General features: G+C 37.1%; 1 protein-coding gene across 12 annotated transcripts in view; it reads left to right on the top strand.

Annotated features, from left to right (window-relative positions):
- Positions 1-18,208, top strand: part of LOC135221803 (uncharacterized) — a 163,415-nt gene that overhangs the window by 41,281 nt on the left and 103,926 nt on the right. The window contains exon 1 of one of the 12 annotated variants that reach the window (XM_064259664.1): positions 553-677. The exons of the other annotated variants lie outside the window; for them this stretch is intronic. The gene's annotated coding sequence lies outside the window, so the exon portion shown is untranslated. Of the gene's footprint in view, positions 1-552; positions 678-18,208 lie in introns of those variants that run through there. 12 annotated transcript variants of the gene reach the window in all.

An 18,208-nucleotide genomic window follows, 5' to 3' on the forward strand; every position in this document is an offset into this window, starting at 1 on the left:
GTTGGGAAGGGCTAGGCAGGAAGGGTGGGTGTTCTTTTTTCGTGCCGTCGACTAGACAGACGGTCATCAACCCTTAAGGATGCGCTTTAACTTGTCGCGTCCCCTCCCCCTTCCCCTTCCCCTTCCGTTTCCTTCTTTATCCATTTGTTTTGTAGTTTCTTCCTCCGTGTAGTAAGATTTTTACACTTTTATTATTCTTCATTTTACCAAATCTGGCTGTGAGCAACATGGGCGGTTTCTGGAGAAGTCTTGCCTTCCTGTCTCTTCCGTTTCTTTCCCCCTTTCCGTTGTCTCCCTTTGGTATTTTTGGTAGTGAGCCATGTATGCTCGCAGGGGACGTTTGGAGTGCAGCTTAAATGTTACGTAATTTTAATGGGTATTAAAATACAAAAAGAATATGCTTAGCCCAACAAGTGTCATTCTGCCAAGTTTGAAAGGTACTTCTTTTCTTTTGTCGAAAATAGATATAGGTATAATCATCCCCACTGTTTTCTATAATGTAAGTTCAGGCTGAATCTCCCTCTTTGTTGAGGGGGCCGCTGTAAGGCCCTTCAGTTTATTTGGAACCACTCCTGCAAGCTACGGTGCCAATACTTGCTGCGTTAGTTGCAGTGAGTATTCGGAAGGAAGAGCTTGTTGTTAGGTGCGCTACCTTGTTGCAGCATTTGTTATTTGTGGTATGTAAATGTACAGTTGTTGGTTACCAAGGGCAGAAGAGCTTCCGTGTAGTAAGATTAATGGAAGTTGTAATTTAGACTCTTCATTGGTGTTTGATGTGTTTCACGGTGTGGGCCATTTTCGCCCGGTCTGGTGAATGGTTGTGTTATAAATTCCTAACCATACAACTTACCTATTTACGCTTGCTAAGGTTCTTATACCTGTGAAGGTGGCTTGCTTGGTTCTAACCCTCCTCACTCGCCGTTTAGTCTCATTCATTTTAAAAATAGCCCCAGCCACTATCCTTTGGATCCCTCTTACGCCATTGCTATTTCTGCTTGCTCTCAGCCTTTTTCCCAATTGATTTGGAAGCCCCTAGCCTAGAACTTGATAGAAGCGTCCCCTTTCCAGAATGAGGCATTTTTTTTTTTCTTCGGTGGCACCGGAGTTAATCATGTGGATTCTGTAGACTTACTATTTGTAATTGGGAATAAAATTCAGCTTTGCTTGAAATATTCGTTGAGAATAGTTCATTACTGTGCAAAATTGAGAGGTAAAATTTTTTGCTAGACCTCAAGGATATTTTGTTTTTATCGTGGTCATTATTTAATTAGATGGTCTGGTTTTTTGAGTTAGGGGTTCACGCTGGTCGTTTATACAGTCAAGAAATCTATGACAGTAGTTGTTGAGCAATTTTCAAAGCCAAGGTTACGACTACATCCTTTCAGGTCAAAGAAACTGAGATTGGCTCGAGGACAGATGTCATATCAGTTCTGCGAGGTTGGCAAACTCCGCGCTCACGTGTGGAGCCCCTGCAACTCTCTCTCTCTCTCTCTCTCTCTCTCTCTCTCTCTCTCTCTCTCTCTCTCTCTCTCTCTCTCTCTCTCTCTCTCTCTCTCTCTCTCTCTGTGAGTACCCACCTGTTACCTGTGGTGTGATCGATGCTTTACATTCGTAGGCTATCCCGGGAATATATATTTATATATATATATATATATATTATATATATATATATATAGATATATATATATAATATATATATATATATATATATATATTTTTGCAATCTTCCTTGACATATTACAAAGAGTGAACCTTTATCAGAATAATAACGCTATGGGTCTAGAGGTGGAAATTTAATAATTTAGGAGGAACGCTAGAAAACTTTTAATCATACATAATTCAGGATTGTCTTTTGTGTCAATTTATATTTTAATAATTAACAACTTCTAAATTGGAACTAGTTTTGATACCATTGAAAGATTTGCTTTTAATAAAATAGTCGTCAGATATTTGTTACATTGTGCAATAAATATGTAGTAAATGATAAGTTAACAGTCTAGTTGCTAAACTACTGCAGCCTTAACACTAAACCGTGTTTACAACGTGTATCCATGGAAACCACCGGTTTTCTTGACAGTAATACTCGCTGTAAGAAAGGATTTTAAAGTACACAGTGTTATATTACCTAGTTTTGAGAGCAGAACCAAATTCCTTAAGGCCTTTTGTGTTATGGGGGAGAGAGTTCGGGCGAGTTCTGGATCCGCCATCTGTTCTCAACGGAGAGGATACCACCTGGAATATTGTAGCACCTGCTATCATTGATATAGGTATGGGGTTGAGCTGCAGAAGGCTGAATGAGATCGTTAGTGAGAAAATTTCAACTCCGCGAATTATAAATACGTGAAATCAATATTGCCAACTTGCATTTTGTTTAGCTTCTGTTATTTTAACATCTGTTGGGGTTAGTTGTCGCTGATAAATTATTCCCAGAGGAGGTGTGTTGGGGTGTTCCTTTCATCAGCAAAGATGTACGTATGTATTCCGTGTGCGTAAAGCGTAAACGCATGTCAAAGTAAAGGGGGAAATCTTAACACAAGTATCCATCATTAAGGCTTACTCGAAACTCCACGACAGAAGTTTCATCGAACCGAACGACCCCCGTCGAGAGCACCAAGCATGTCATGGTTGGGTTTGCTTGCTGCTTGGCGTATGATGCCATGTTTTTTTAGTTTTTTCTTATATTGCGTCGTTCATATCTTTAAGTTCACTGACTCGCTTCATTATATTCTTGGTAGCGAATGAAAAGTTAAGCACCCTCTTGATCGAAGGTATCTAGTGAGTCGAAATTTCGTTGTCGTTTGTAGTCTGGTATTGACAAGGGATTTTGATACCAAGCTAATTTGCGAACTTCGCTATCAACATGCACCAGAATATGTATTATAATATGCTCGGATTTGTGCACAAGCCCACCACTGATCGTCGTTTTAACACTGAATGCCAAATTAATTCGATTTTCAGAGTAGACAGATCCCCCCCCCCTTAAAGATGCTGCTATAGCATTTTTAACTTACCGTTAAATTAAATCTTAGTTTAAGAGGATGCTTTCAGTTTTATCGGTGGTAATTTTCAAGATAGGAGAAATGGGTAATGGGTGTGTTGGTTTTTGTTGATGTATTTAGCTTTTTTTTACAACTGGGTATTTGTGAAGGTTAGGTTTTAAAAAATGGTGGCAAGTCATCTTTAATGAAAATGAATAAAGCGTCAAGTGTGTACCAAGACCAGGAGAGTGGTGAAAGGTAGGTTTTGAGTGTTAGGGTACGAAAGGGTAGGTACGCCTTGGCTCTCGGAGGTTCTTTGAAAGTCTTCCGCAGTCGTCCTAGCCCTCTCGCTTCCTCCCTCCCCGAGTCCCTACTCACGTTGGAAGGTGGAGTGGTCCAGGGAGTACGAAGAGAGAGAAAGAGAGACACGTCGATGAGACCATGCTGGCAAGATCTGAGGATCATTTCACTCGGTGGCACAAGCGCTTGATCCAAAAGCGAAACTGAAGAAAATGACGATCACAAGTTAAAGCGATAACAAAGAGAGAGAGAGAATGAATGAATCCGATGTTGAAGTTTATTTACTGAAATATCCATTTAAGTGAAGGTCACGCCTTGAACCTGTAATGATTTTAATGTTATATTTTTTGCATATCTCAAAATTTCATATTGTCACTACAAGGGAAGAAGACGATGGAAAGTTTTTTTTAATTTTTAAATTTTTTTACGCGAATACAAGTTACTCGGGAACAGAAGAAACCTTCGATTTCAGTGCTTATGAGAGTGAACATGCAGATGTGCGATTTAAATCGGTCAGTCTCTGTCATGCGTGTGAGGTAATGCGTTTATTCAAGGTGATCATTGTAAAACATCCCAGTCGATAACTTCATCAAAAGGTAGTTACAGAAATTCATTTTAAGCCCTAAGTTTCTGGGTGAATACAATGTGACCCTTCATCGGATGATTGCTTAGTTCGTGTATATGTTCAGTAATTGTTGCTTCATGCCATTATTATGGTTGTAAACATGGTTTTGGATAGTGGGTAAATTCTCAAATGTCATTTCTCATTGTGAATTTCATTAGCCCTCTGTGGTTTCCGGTTTTTTGTTGACATTTTATAGGAGCGGCTGTCCCTGTGAATGAAGTGTGAAGATAAGGTGTATAAAATCTTATGTTTTTTGAGAAGTACATCATAAGAAAACTTAGTTGCTTGGTGTAGCCGCCACCCAGTTTTATACCGAGGTTAATCGTGTTTGTTGCTCATTAGTAGTTATTGATTCACGTTAACAAGGATTGACTTGATGGGCCATTATTGATTACTTGTAATTATAATGTCATATGTTCACACACACACACACACACCACACACACACACACCATATATAGGCCATGTAGCTCAGAAGTCTAGGTCGCTTCCTTTTATTTGTTAACAAGTTTGTTAGTGGTACTGGATGATTATGTGAACACCGGGCTATTATGTGTACACTGTGGCCTTCTTGCCTTCGCGCTCCGTAAATGTGTCAGTGTCAGCAGGAATATACTCGGCGGAAGCGACCTTAGCCGTGACAATTGTAAAAACTTATTTATAGCACAGTTGCTGGTTACATTAAGGGATTCAGAGAAAGTGTTTTTCGTGATTGCAGCCCGATTCCTCTTCATGTCTTATTATCCTCACTTTTTTTTATTGAATCAATGTAGATTTGAAGGCGTGAAAGTAGCAATAGAATGCAAAGTAAGCTTGAACGTGTTTGAGACTCCGTCCAGGATAGTGGGGTCAAGAGTATACGTTTTGACCAAGGTGACCTCATTGGGCATTGCTGGTGGCTCTGTAACACTGGCGTAGTTTTTTGTGCTTTGCCTCATATGTTATTCAAGCTTGCTGTCGAAAGAATGAATTGGGATTCTACATTCATTATGCATACCGAATATATTATTTTTATGAATATCGACGTCGAGTAAGATAATTGAATTTGCTGTCTTGGCAATAGCCATCTTGGAGGGGAAGAGCGCTTTTAGGAAAACAAATAACCCATTATTGAATGTGTTTTTTTCGGGAATTAATTATTTTTCTTTGAGAATAATTTGTTTATATAAGCTCTGTAAATGAAAGCATAACCGGAGTAGAATTGAGGTCGAAGAGGCCGTAATAAGAGTTAAAAGGGTACAAAGTCAAACTGAAATCAAGAAGGGAAACATTCCTTGGTATTGTGTTTGTCAAGTAATTCTTTAACCAAGGAAGGTATCTTTTAGAGTTACTGAGTTTCAAATGTGCATTGAAAATGGCCACGAGGAATTGCCGTGTTGATCTTGAGTTTGCTGTGTCAATTAATGGCTTATTGTTCATGCAGCGAAGGTACACGTGCGCATCACTTGACGGGGTTGGTTTTAATCACGAGAGAACACAATGTGCTGCTTGGGTTGTTTTATACGTCACTGCAAGACGCACTGCTTGGTGAGCGCAGACAGATTTTACTCTTGAGGATAAGTTTGAAATTTATCGGATATCCTGTAATCCTGCGAGAGGATTTGGCAACTTGAGCAGTGCATGCATAGTAAGAGTGCCGAAAATGGTGGAATCATGTAGTGGAACCACCCTTGTATTTAAAACTGTTTGTGGCGTAATGTGCGGGCTTTCTTGGGCTCATGGAATGTGGGTGGTTAGGAGGGGAATATGAGATCACGCGTACCTGACAGCATGATGTTGAGTGTCGTCTTCTGGTTTGTATACTAGTGTGTCGCCTTCCACATCTCATTACATACTTCGTTATGAACAGAGCGCTCTTGAGTATCCAAAGCCATTGGGGAATTGCTTCCATCCATGTCGAGGTCTAACAAATCCTTAAATATTTTTTTTTTTTATTATTACATTTACAAAAGAGCATTATCATTCATATGGCATGATCATTGTAAAATGTTCAGTGTATCTCGTAGGAAATTTCGAGAGCTGTCAGTAGTATTTGTTACAGGTTGACAATAATGGCAGCAATAGAGAAAGAAAACTTATACATAAATTAGAATTATCGAAATAATTTATTGTGCAGTAAGCTACTATCACGAAATTATGTAAACAGGGCTGGATTTTCCTTTTCGACTAGTTGCTAATGTATTAGAATTAGAATATGGGGGTTAAAGTATGCCTAACACTAGTCTTGCCCTTCTCCATTAGCCATAAGCTTAAGAATCTCATTAAATTTTGTGATGTGTAGTGTGACAATTGGTGCTAAACTAGTGTCATGTTTCTACGAAAATAGAGTTTCTGGGCAAAGTTAGAAGTTTCCAGGTCAAGATAATGTTAATATCTGTGCATGGAAGCCGTACGCAATGGTTCGAAGAGAGCGATCGAACTCCTGGGGACGACGTATAAGTTGTGGATGCTCTGGAGAAGAGGGAGAACGGCTGGTGGATGCAATAGGTCAGGAATTAGGAGACGTTTGGCCAAGGCTGTCGCCTGACGAATGTGGAAGAATTTTGATGAATTTGGTGAAGTTTCCTTTCGTGACACCTCTGGGTCGTGTTCTGAATATTCCTGTTTTTGTTGATTGGTTAGTTGATACTGTGTAATGGACTGTCGAAACTGTTAAAATGGAGTTTTTTTTTTTTTAAGTACACACTTACTGCCCCGTAAGCTACCCCCCACTGAGAGAGAGAGAGAGAGAGAGAGAGAGAGAGAGAGAGAGAGAGAGGAGAGAGAGAATAACAATAAATCGAGAGAAAGGGAGAGTGTAGGAAGTCTGGGTTCGTTCATAGGTATCGATTCGACCCAGTGTAGGGAAGAGCAGCAACGGCAGTAGAGCAACACACGCAGATGTCGGACCGACTCGTGTGTGGCGTGGCGCTTAAAGGGGGGAGGTACCAGACTGGAGGGGGCGGGGGGCTATGAGGCGACCGTCGACGCAAGAGAAAGAGAGAGCGCTACGTGTGACTACCTTAGCTCTCTCTCTCTCTCTCTCTCTCTCTCTCTCTCTGTCTTGTCTGCTGTGTGGTCGTGGTCGTCGGCATGTCTTTGTTTCCGAGACAGCTCTCGTTGGGCCTCTCCTCCTTCCTCGAGGAGGACCCGACGTACCTTTACGAGGCAAGCGTTCTCTAGAAGTGATAAGTCGTCCCCTCACTTGTCGTCTGCTGCAGCTTCAGCTACTACCGGGTATACATGTTATGGTACGTAGGGAACCATCCCTGTGTGTATAGGCAAGAGGTTATTCACCTCACAGTCCGTAGTCCTAACATATGAATCGATGCAAGGTCTTTGTCCTATCTGTTCGTCGACGATGATGATTGCAGGATTTCCACAGGTGTAATTTCTTTCCAAAGGTTGGTTTGAGGAATGTCGCGTCTTTTTTATTTATTGCATTCCACGTTTATGTAATGTACTACAGGATCCAGGTATATATAATATTTTAAAACGTGAAAGAATGGCTAGCTGCCGTCGTCGCTTTGTGTTGATGTTTTTGCTAGATTATGCCTCCGAATACGGACTCAGTTCTTGTCTGCCCCCCCCCCCCCTTTTTTTTTTTTTCACTGATAATTTTTGTATTGCTAGATAGGGACATTGCATTTATTCCTGAATGGTTTGTTTATTGACGTATGCTTATAATTTTTATGAATTCAATTAAAGGCGAGAGTAATATGTTTGGTATCAGCCATTACATTGTAACTGTCAAGTATTTTGTTTTGTCTTTATTATAACAGAATTATGGTAGTCACTTAACAAGAATTCTTTGAAAAATAAACACCGTCAAGATCGTGGTTCCCTTTTCGGTTTTACCTGTGAGGCACAGCATATTGGCGATGCTAGTTGATTGAAACTTTTGCCATCCAGGTAGCATGGTGTATTTCATTTTTAATATTTACATTACATATTTCAGTCCAACAAAAATTATAATCTATGTATATTATATAATATATATATATATATATAATCTATATATATATAATATATATATATAATATAATTATATATATATATATGTGTGTGTGTGTGTGTGTGTGTGTGTGATTGGTAAAAATGTTGTTACAATATAATTCCATCAAATAAAAGGAGCCCATAAAAATGTCAAAATATAGAACATAATAAGTACTATTTCAGAGACTGCTCTTCTCACTTCAGGTACTCTCTTTAGGTAGGTAATGAATGAGAAAAGTTACAGAAAAGGCGGTCTTTATAGCAAGAGATCCATCCATAGATACGCCGTTTTTACTAAGTCATTCCCACTGATAATTCCTCTTTAATCTTCATAAGTAAAATTAAAGAGGAATTATCAGTGGGGGATGACTTAGTAAAAACTTCTTACCTGTGGATGGGATCTCTTGGTATAAATACCGTCTTTTCTGTAACTTTTCTCATTCATTACCTACCTGAAGAGAGAGACAGCAGTCTCTGAAATTAGTACTTAATTTCTATATTTGGCGTTTTTATGGGCTTCTTTCATTAGATCTGTATTATATATGTAAACGCCAATTGCTGCTTGAAAAAGTTAAATCGTCTGAAGATGTCTGTGGCATGTTATACCGGATTCTTGCTAAAAATAAACAAAATTCAGATCATTCAAAAAACCTTCAGTGTAACAAGGCATACTACGATGAAGACGCGTATTCGAAGGATGAAATGTAAGAAATTCAACCTTGAATCCACTTCACTTATAGACGTAATTAAGTTTCAAATACCGTGTTTTTACCATAGTTGAAGACCGGCGATATTCATCATTTAAGGAAGGCAATGAATATTCTACAGTTTAGATTGCCGTAAAAAGATTCTTTCATGAAGCGGGAGGTATAGCCCAAGGCCCCTCCTAAGTTAACACTAATTTGTTTATGTTAAGATTGGCGTTTTTGTTGCGAGAGTGGAGGGGGTAAAGGACAAATATCTGGATTTTAATCTTAAATAATTAGAATGGCGAATGTCCGTAAGAGTATTTGAAGGTGCGTCGTACTCCGACATCAAGAGGCTTAGAGGAAAACTGCACGTGTTCTCGCCCACGTGTATTGCAGTCACTTTCATGTTAGGGTACGGTGAGTGCAACTCTAGCAATATTGCGTGTTGGGGGCGAAATAACTTTGATGGCATTCGGGAGAGGAGTTTTTGTCAAGTACGTGCGGGATTGATTTGTTAGCTGTTTGCAGGTCTAGGTATTAACATAGTCATTTAAGACAGATTTTTTTCACTATGGGTTCGAAAGTTCTAGGTCGTATGTATGAAAATCCTCATTTCACGTAAAATTTTATTTATATCAACATGGTTTTATTATTTCTTTACAGCTTAAGAGGATATTGCCCTTTTTTAAATTTTAATGAACACATTTATGGTTTTTGTTGTATAAATGAACATGCACTTAGTTTTGTAAGTACTATTCTGAAAGAAATTGAGGCCACATGTATTGTTGTTGTTCTTTTTTTTTCCCTTCAAAGTTTTAGCGATTTGTTTGAAGTGTTGACTTACTGGTGTTCAGATTGAAAATATTGTTTTCGTTCTCCTTTGTGATTTACTTTGTATGCTTGTGCTTCTCTCATTTAAATTCATCCATCAGTATAACGTTAATGGCTCCCATTATCCGGTAGAAACTGGCCGTCATTTGGTCGACATTCTTTTCCAGTTAAGACAATGTTAAACAATTGATATGACGTCTATTCAGATTAAATATATTTTGAATATAATCTCCCTGATTTTTTTTTCTCTCATCATCACTAAGTAAATTACATACTGTTTGTAAACCAACACTTTTAGATTTATTCTAAGCATTATCGAAAGACTGCTTCATACCGGTCAGATTTTACACTCAAGCTAATTCTCCTAATGGTTAAAGTTAAGTATATCTTAGTTTTACCATCCCACTGAGCTGATTAACAGCTCTTCTAGGGCTGGGCGGAAGGATTATCAGATATTTTTACGTGGCTATGAACCAATTGGTCACCTAGCAACGGGACCTACAGCTTATTGTGGGATCCGTACCACATTATATATCTCGAGAAACTAATTTCTATCACCAGAAATAAATTCATCTGTTTCCGCGTTGGCAGAGCCGAGAATCTAACTTCGGACCACCGGATTGGCAGCCGAGCGCGAAAACCACTCGTCCAACGAGGAACTTTCCTAATGGTAAATTATATATATATATACTGTATATATATTATATATGTGTGTGTGTGTGTGTGTTTATATTATAATTTACCACCAGGAAAATTATTCAACCTGTCTATTATTTGTTTTACATTTTTTTTTCAAAATTGTAACTTGGGAGAACATAGTACCTTGTATACTTTTTATTTTTTATTTTTTAATAGGTAAATTATGCATGGAGCGTAGACCAAGGTATGTAATTATAGGTCGATCGTTTAACCGTTCCCACTCTGGTATCCTGGTGAAATTTAGATATATGTAAGTAATTAGTTACGGTTGACTCATATCTATTCATTACAATTTTTCGTTTTAAGATATAGATGTAGATTTTTTTATATCTCAGGGTGACTTGGATTGTCTTATGATAAATTATTTCTTAATGGCATTATGGGCCGGGCAAATGGTGTTGTGCGGCCTGGCAACAAAGTCTTCTGATTTACCCCGTGTCTGCCCTACGTATGGGTAGTGCAATTCTGCTGAACGTTTTTGAACTGGGTGATAATGATTTACGCAGTGTTTGGTTTTGAAATAAGCGGGTGATATCTTGAAATAACACCGTCTTTTAGCACTATAGATTATTTTGAACATATAAAGGCGTACAGACGTGTGAGCGAAAAGGTGGGAAAATTGGGGTTTTACGGAACTGAAGCAGCGTAGAAGAGATGAAATTGCAATTACAGGGGGTTCGGCTTAAGCCACGTTGAGTGCCGCTCCTCGCTTGATAGGGCATGGCATATTATGGTGATTTTCAAGTGTTTAGTGTTGGGTGTTAGTTTATTCTCGAGGACAAACTACTTTCCCATACACAGATATCCTGATCTCATGTTAATGTCAAGTTTTCTCTTTTGGTAAGAAAAAAGTTGACTTGGTATTTTCACAAAAGTGACAACTAGATATTTTATTTTGGTGCTCGTTGACGCCACGCGCATCTGTTGTGACTTAAGTTGAATGACTGGATCTTGCCTCAAGCCCAGCCATGTTCACGAAGCCTTCATTGATCTTGTAAAAGAACTGTTGGGTTCTTGTCTAGATACGCAAAAACCATTTCACCTTAATGCTAACAGGTAGTACCATAAAATTCAAAAGATGTTCTTTTCATCCCCCTCTCATCATTTCACTTTCTCTGTTATGGGAACAGATGTCACCAATGATATGGTCTTTCATAGGCGATGTGCACTCTTAATTTTGAGATTTGTTGTGGTGTGGGGCTCCATATTTTCAATATTCATTTGTCCCGTCCCTCCGCGACAAGAAGTCGTACGGGTAGACTAGACGGATGATTAATTCACTACGTCATCCAGGGTGTTCCTCTTTAGGGAGCTCTGTTGCATTGCTGTGACAATATGTTGGTGGTTTATTTTTAACTAAAGGGCTTACGTATAGAGATCGTGACGTCTGACTGATCAATGAAAATTAATTTTTTTTTTATCTTTAATCTCTCACCTGCCACCATCTGGTTGATTTCATTTTTACCGGGAAAGTTTCAACGTGAATTGTTTCCTTTTCATTTAGTGTTAAACATATGCAAGGGCTTACTACATTTCTAGATAATACTTGTCAATCTCGATAACGCGTTATTAATTTGTCCCACGGAAGTTTGCTGTTCAGCATTAGTACTTTAATTCATATTAGTTTTTGCATTAAGTGGAGTTATTGCTTGGGTATTCATTTGACTCAGTTTTACAGTTTGCGCCCGTGTTGTATTGAAACCAAACATTATAAAACAAAATATAAGACAAAAGGAAAAACAACCAAGTATGCAACAAAATATAAGACAAAATGGAAAGAAAGAATAACAGTCGTTTTATTTATCGATGGTAGTGAGCTAATAACCAGTACCTGGTTTATAGTACTTTTCCTTTGGACGGACCTATCCCCAACCTATGAATCGTTAAGTTACTGAAGAGGCAGGAAATCGATGTGCCGAACTTCATCAGTAGCCAAGGTTAGCTATGTAGAGAGGTGTATTTTCTTTAAAGCGAGCACCCTCCCTCCCGGCCGTGCTAGTATTAAAATTACTCTTCACATTAATTAGTGTTTTGTCAGAGATGGCTAAGGGTTTATTTAAAAAAAAAATTCTAGTGTTTACTCTCTGTTGTATATAAATACAAAACCAAATGTCAGTAGGGTATGTCCGCTAATTTAAAAAGGCTGTCAGGGAAGCAGAAACAAGAAGGAATGTGAAACGAAAGGATGCTGAATTTCCATTGTAAAGTAAACAAAATGATGGTGCATCGGTCCTTAGTGATTGTGTTCTAAACGATATTTCTTTTTACACCTTTTTTGTATCAACATTCTGTGTGACTTGATTTATGACCAGCCATTTTGTGGTTTACTATACACTCGGGATCTAACCTTAATTATTCTATCTGCCTCGGCCCCTATTCTGTTTGGGAGGAGGAAATTTCTGATTTCAGTAACCTTGCATGTGAAGTGAGATGGTTTCGTTTGTTGATAAACTTGTTGGTATGTGTAGTATAACAGTAGTCGGAGACAAACAGCGAATTAGGGACACCGAATGGTTCTGTAGTCGGACATGATTGAAGTAACTGTAGGTAGGAACTCTGCCCTAGTACTTGTAGGTGTCCAGTTGAAGGATAAATAGCATTCATTTATTATAGTTTAGACTTACTCTGTGGGTGTTTTTCACGTTTCAGGTATTTGCCGATTGATTCATTTTTTTTCTTCCTATGACTTTATTACCTAATGCTTTGTTTATGTTGCACTGGCTGTTTGCCATTTATTTTACTTTTGTGCACTGAGGTGGCTACTTTCGACCCTTACACTCTTGATCTGAACCCCCCCCCCCCCCCCTTGGTGTTAGATATGGATACGAAGAAGCTGTTGGCTAAATGCAATCGAATTATGATTAAATTTTTTTATACGTATACCAAGCACTTTTTTTTGAGGTTCACTTTTGATCATTAGAAATTGTTGCTAACCACCATTTGGGATTTTTGTTTCTTAATATACGACTTTTGCTATATAATATATATATTATAGATATATATATATATATATATATATCTATATATATATATATATATGTATATATATATATATATTATTATGTATGTATGTATGTATGTATGTATGTATGTATGTATGTATGTATGTATGGAGAGAGAGAGAGAGAGAGATAAAGGAACTTGTGTTTTAAGTGAGCAATGTACATATATATCTATAGTTTTTTGTTGGGTGGGGGCCCCCTCATTTGGTAAAGTTCAAATGGATTTTTTAATCTTGGAAGGATAGTGTGTGATTTTTATTGAACAAAAATTTACTAGGTATTTGTTGTATATTTGTTACGGAAATGCCCATAGAGGGGGGGGGGGGGGGATTTTTGTGGTGAATATAATCTATATTCTCTGGACAGTACCTCAGAATTTCACAAGTAGGCCGTAAGCTTACGGTACTGTGGACACTTAATTTTTGTGTATAAAGTTTGTAAGGTTGATTTCGTACGTGAAGTTTCTGTTCTTTTGTTTTTGTTTATCTTGTCTTAAGACTGTTTTTTTAGCCGCCTTGGCATCCGCTAAGATTTCTTAATGTGGTACTATTTATGTAAATGTAGGCTTATTTTTTTATATTTTTGCTCTTGGTATCTTTTTTTAGATTCCCAACTAATAGATCGAAGAATTAAAAGAATTTTATAAACTTTTATGAACCGACTGTTCTAGTACATATCCTGTGCTTGACAAAAAGCAGTAACATAAGGGAGAGTCAAATTTTAACAGAAATGTGTAGGGGAAATCTTTCAAATCATGACAAGAAAAAAGAACGAAGGCTAACTACCATTTGTCGAACTGCAGTCTCTTATTGCATCACGTCGAGTCAATTTGGTTCAAACGGTGGCCCCCACACTGGGTCCGAAGTGAGAATCTTACCATCGCCTGCTTGACTTTGCAGAACAGCCAGGTGGCTCCGATGAGAAGCGTTATCCTTATGTCCCTTGCCCTACTTTAGTGAGGTTAATGTTTGTGCGTACAGTACCAGTGTCATTCCTTGAGAAGGAGGCAAGTGTGTGTGTTTTTAATTTGTCCTTTGTTGTAAAAGATGATTCAGAATGATGCAACGACGTATTTTCAGGAAGACGTAAAATGGTTTGTCCCAGATTTTAGGCATAAAGGAACCTATAGAAATGATTACAGGTATATGGGAAAAGTTTCCATGATTTCAGTTTTAGCAGTGATTATAAAAAAAGCTTCGGACATGAAAACAGCTGTGTCCTTGTATCAGTTCACTCGCTTGTTTTGCCATTAAGTCACGCAATGAAAATAAAGGCAAATTTGTAGGGGAAGTATCGGTTGAAGTGGAAACATGACAAGACGATATCTTAAGGACCTTAGGTTTCCTAAGTTTTTGATTAACTAATATAGTAGGCAGCTAAACTGTAATAGCGAAGGCGTTATCACAAGGTTGCTTCTCATTGATGCTTCATGTAACTTATCCACATCTAATCTGTTCACGTGTCAGGATAACGGGAGTTATGTTGGGCCAATATTGTGACAAATGTTGATGTAATAATCGTTCAGTAGGAAGACACGTTTTTTTCTTCGATGTGGTAAGTGTTTTATAGTTGATGAGGGAAATTCCTATATATATTTATACAAAGAAATCAAATGCGCCGGAGAACTACTACGATGTCACGATGACAAAGAATGGTGACTACACATTATGACTGTTAATCGCGCCGGTCAATCAAAGTGGAGGAAATAACAAAATTCTCTGTCCAAAACAGAGAAATATGAATCCACGTTCTTCATTTATTTCAGAATGACCATAACAAAATTTGATGTTGTACTTACAATGAATAAGGATGATTGTCCATCAAATTACATAAAACAGCGTCAAATGACATAATACAGAGCGTATTCATTTATGTATAGTTATGAGTACACATCCACACATACTGTATATTATATGCATATATGTATATACAAATGTATATATACACAATGGTATATACATATATATATATATATATATATATATATATATATATATATATATATATATATATATGGGTGTGTGTGTGTATAACTGAATCACGAATGTTTGGAACGTGATAAATCCATAAAGGTATAAGCCACGAAGGAAAAAAAAAAACAACGGCGCGCTTCTGCAAGATCTTTCGACTCGACGTCCTTTACTCAGCAGTCCTTCGTGCTTATACTTATATATAAATATTATAAGTATATTATATATATTCATATATAATATATATATATATATATCTATATATATTATATTATATATATTATATAATAATTAACATTTGTATGTGTAGAAGTGTGTACTCATGATTACATATAAATGAATACGCTCAGCATTACTGTGTTATTTGATTTGATGAACTATCACTCTATTTAGTGTGAGTAAATCGTTCAAATTATTTGTAGCCATTATGGAACTTTTACATATATATATATATATATATATATATTTATATTATATATATAGATATATATATATTATATATATAAAATACAGGGTGAAGAGTATATGCAAATTTTTGGAGAAATAAAAGGAAATGTCATTCCGAGCAGAAAATGTTCTACAGACATATGCATTTTAAGGTTTCATTTATCCGTGAGGAAAAAAAAAAAAAAAAAAAAAAAAACCGTCATCATTAAATGGCCAAGCAAGATGGCGTGCTCGGGATGTCAGAGTACGCACGGCTATGGGATGGGGGAGGGGGTTGGTCACTTCACGTGTTAGTTGTTACTCTTGCCTTGCTTTTCTGCCAAGAGTGTGTTAGGGTTACAAGTGTCAGATTCCTTATTAATTTTGTGAACAAGAAATTGGAGACAATGCCCTAATGTGCTAGTAATATGGAATATGCAGATATGATGTTTATTTATGGGTTTTGCAACAATGAATTCCACAGTCATTAAAAAACAGGAAACGGCGATTAGGCCGATGCGATGTGAATAAAATACTTCGAATCAAATGTATTCTTTACATAATGAACAAAGGGAAAGCAAGTATCTTTTGAAACCTCCTCCTCCGTCAATGGTAATCACTGGAATCCGATAGAGGAAAGACAAGGAAGTTGACCGGAATCTCTTCTCCATCAAAGATTGGCCTATTCATTAAATGCCGATCAAAGATTTTAAATATGCTTTCAAAAATCTTTCGTTCTCCATCGAAAGTATTTATCATACACCATTCAAAGGGAAAAACACACTTAAGAAAATGGTTTCGTCTCTGTCAGATGAAAAAGAATGGGAACATTATGGAAAATTCACTTTCTTCAATCTTCCCTGAAAAAGGTGGTATGGATATTATGCAGTAAGTGAAAGAGGTAAAAAAGCTGACAATGTTCAAAGTGCAGTAACCTCCCTACCTGCATTCCCTCGCCATCATGATTGCTGTCGCTATCACTCATTCAGCATAGGCCTAGTCCTGACTCCTGATTCAACAATTCTGTGACATTTGCACTACTTTCTTGATACGTTAATCGTTAAAATTAGATTACAGTGAAGTCTGCTCACGGGTGATTTATTAATTGAAGGGACGGAATGTTACATTTGTCAAAAACCTGCGAGAAAAAAAACATAATTAAAAGACTATATAGCAATCCAGTTGCCTAATGCACTTCATCAACCCCTCCCCTCCAACTCCCTTCTCCCTGACTACTCAGACATTGCGTACGCCATGTTGGCCGAGGGCAGCATTAAGGAAAACCAGTTATTTAAACAATTCTCCTCACTGATAAATGAAGCCTGAAAATTTATGTCTTTAGAACATTTTCTGCTCAGAATAACCTTTTCTGTCATTTCTCGAAATATTTGCATAAACTCTTGATACACCCTGTATATATATGAACTTTTATCATATCGCCGTGATTCATGTAGTGATACCTCGTTTGTCGAACGTTTCTTATGTCGAACTTTCCGTTTTTCGAACAAAATTTTCGAGAAAATTTTGTATAGTTTGTCGAACAAATGCTCGTACTTCGAACTGACTGATTATCTAGTTTATACTTGTATTCGACGGCCTACTGGTTCTTACAAGTTAAACTGTATTGTTTTTTTTTTATTCATTTACAATATATAGTTTAATGATAATATTCGACAAAATAAATAAAAGTCTAAAGCATTTGATATAAAATATAGCTTTCAATATAACATCTAGCATAAAAGATGTATAATTATAATCGTACGTAACCCCGGTGAAGTCATGTCATGCTGACTTGAGACTGAACGAGGGAGCGTTGATATGTTGAAGGGAGAAGAAGAGATAGTTAAAATATTACTGTATGTATGTAAAAGCAATAACAATCCACATAAAAAGGTAATTTCCCAATGAATTGAACGTAATGATAGAATATGAAAACAAACAAATGCAATATAGAAAAAAAAGAAAGTGTCTTAATTCGATGCCCCGAGTGTGACGGTCTATGTAAACAATATTAACAAAATAGTAAATGAAAGAACAAAGCTTTTCACAATAGAATTTAGTACAATTTTAAGTTGTTATGCGTCATGGTATTGTTGAGGAGAGAAGAGAGAGTAAAATCTTTACTATAATATGTATGTAAAAGCAGTACCAATTCACATAAAAAATAAAATTATTTCACAATAAATTTAACATAATGATAAAACGCAAAAAAATGCAAACAATAAATAGAAAAAAAAAACTTGCTAGTACGTTTTCGGTGCACTGAGAGAGAGAGAGAAGAGAGAGAGAGAGAGAGAGAGAGAGAGAGAGAGACTCTGCTTCCCACTGACTTAGTTGATCTGGGATGATTATTCGCCTAATTCTTTCACTTAGTACACTCGATTATACCAAATCACTTTTATTTTTCTTACGGTAAAAAACCAAACTGGTGACAAATGCTTATGATATTTTACTGCTGTACAAGTAACTCTGCTCTGTGATAAACAAACTCGCGCCGCTTTCAGCTTCTGCATGCCTTTGAAATGGCTTCCTTGTGAAAAGTTATTTTATCCCTTTCCTTTTCTTGCATTCTTGACTTATTACTTATTTGTTTGCAAAAATCCTCATGCTTGTTTTAAAAGTCTGCCGTTTGCCAACAGTAAGTTGATGTATTGTGGCATAATAAATCTTTTTCGTGAACTCAAGATCCAAGTGTAAACACCAGTTACTCTCT

The sequence above is a fragment of the Macrobrachium nipponense genome, chromosome 3, assembly GCF_015104395.2.
Source record: "Macrobrachium nipponense isolate FS-2020 chromosome 3, ASM1510439v2, whole genome shotgun sequence".
Lineage (NCBI taxonomy): Eukaryota > Metazoa > Arthropoda > Malacostraca > Decapoda > Palaemonidae > Macrobrachium > Macrobrachium nipponense.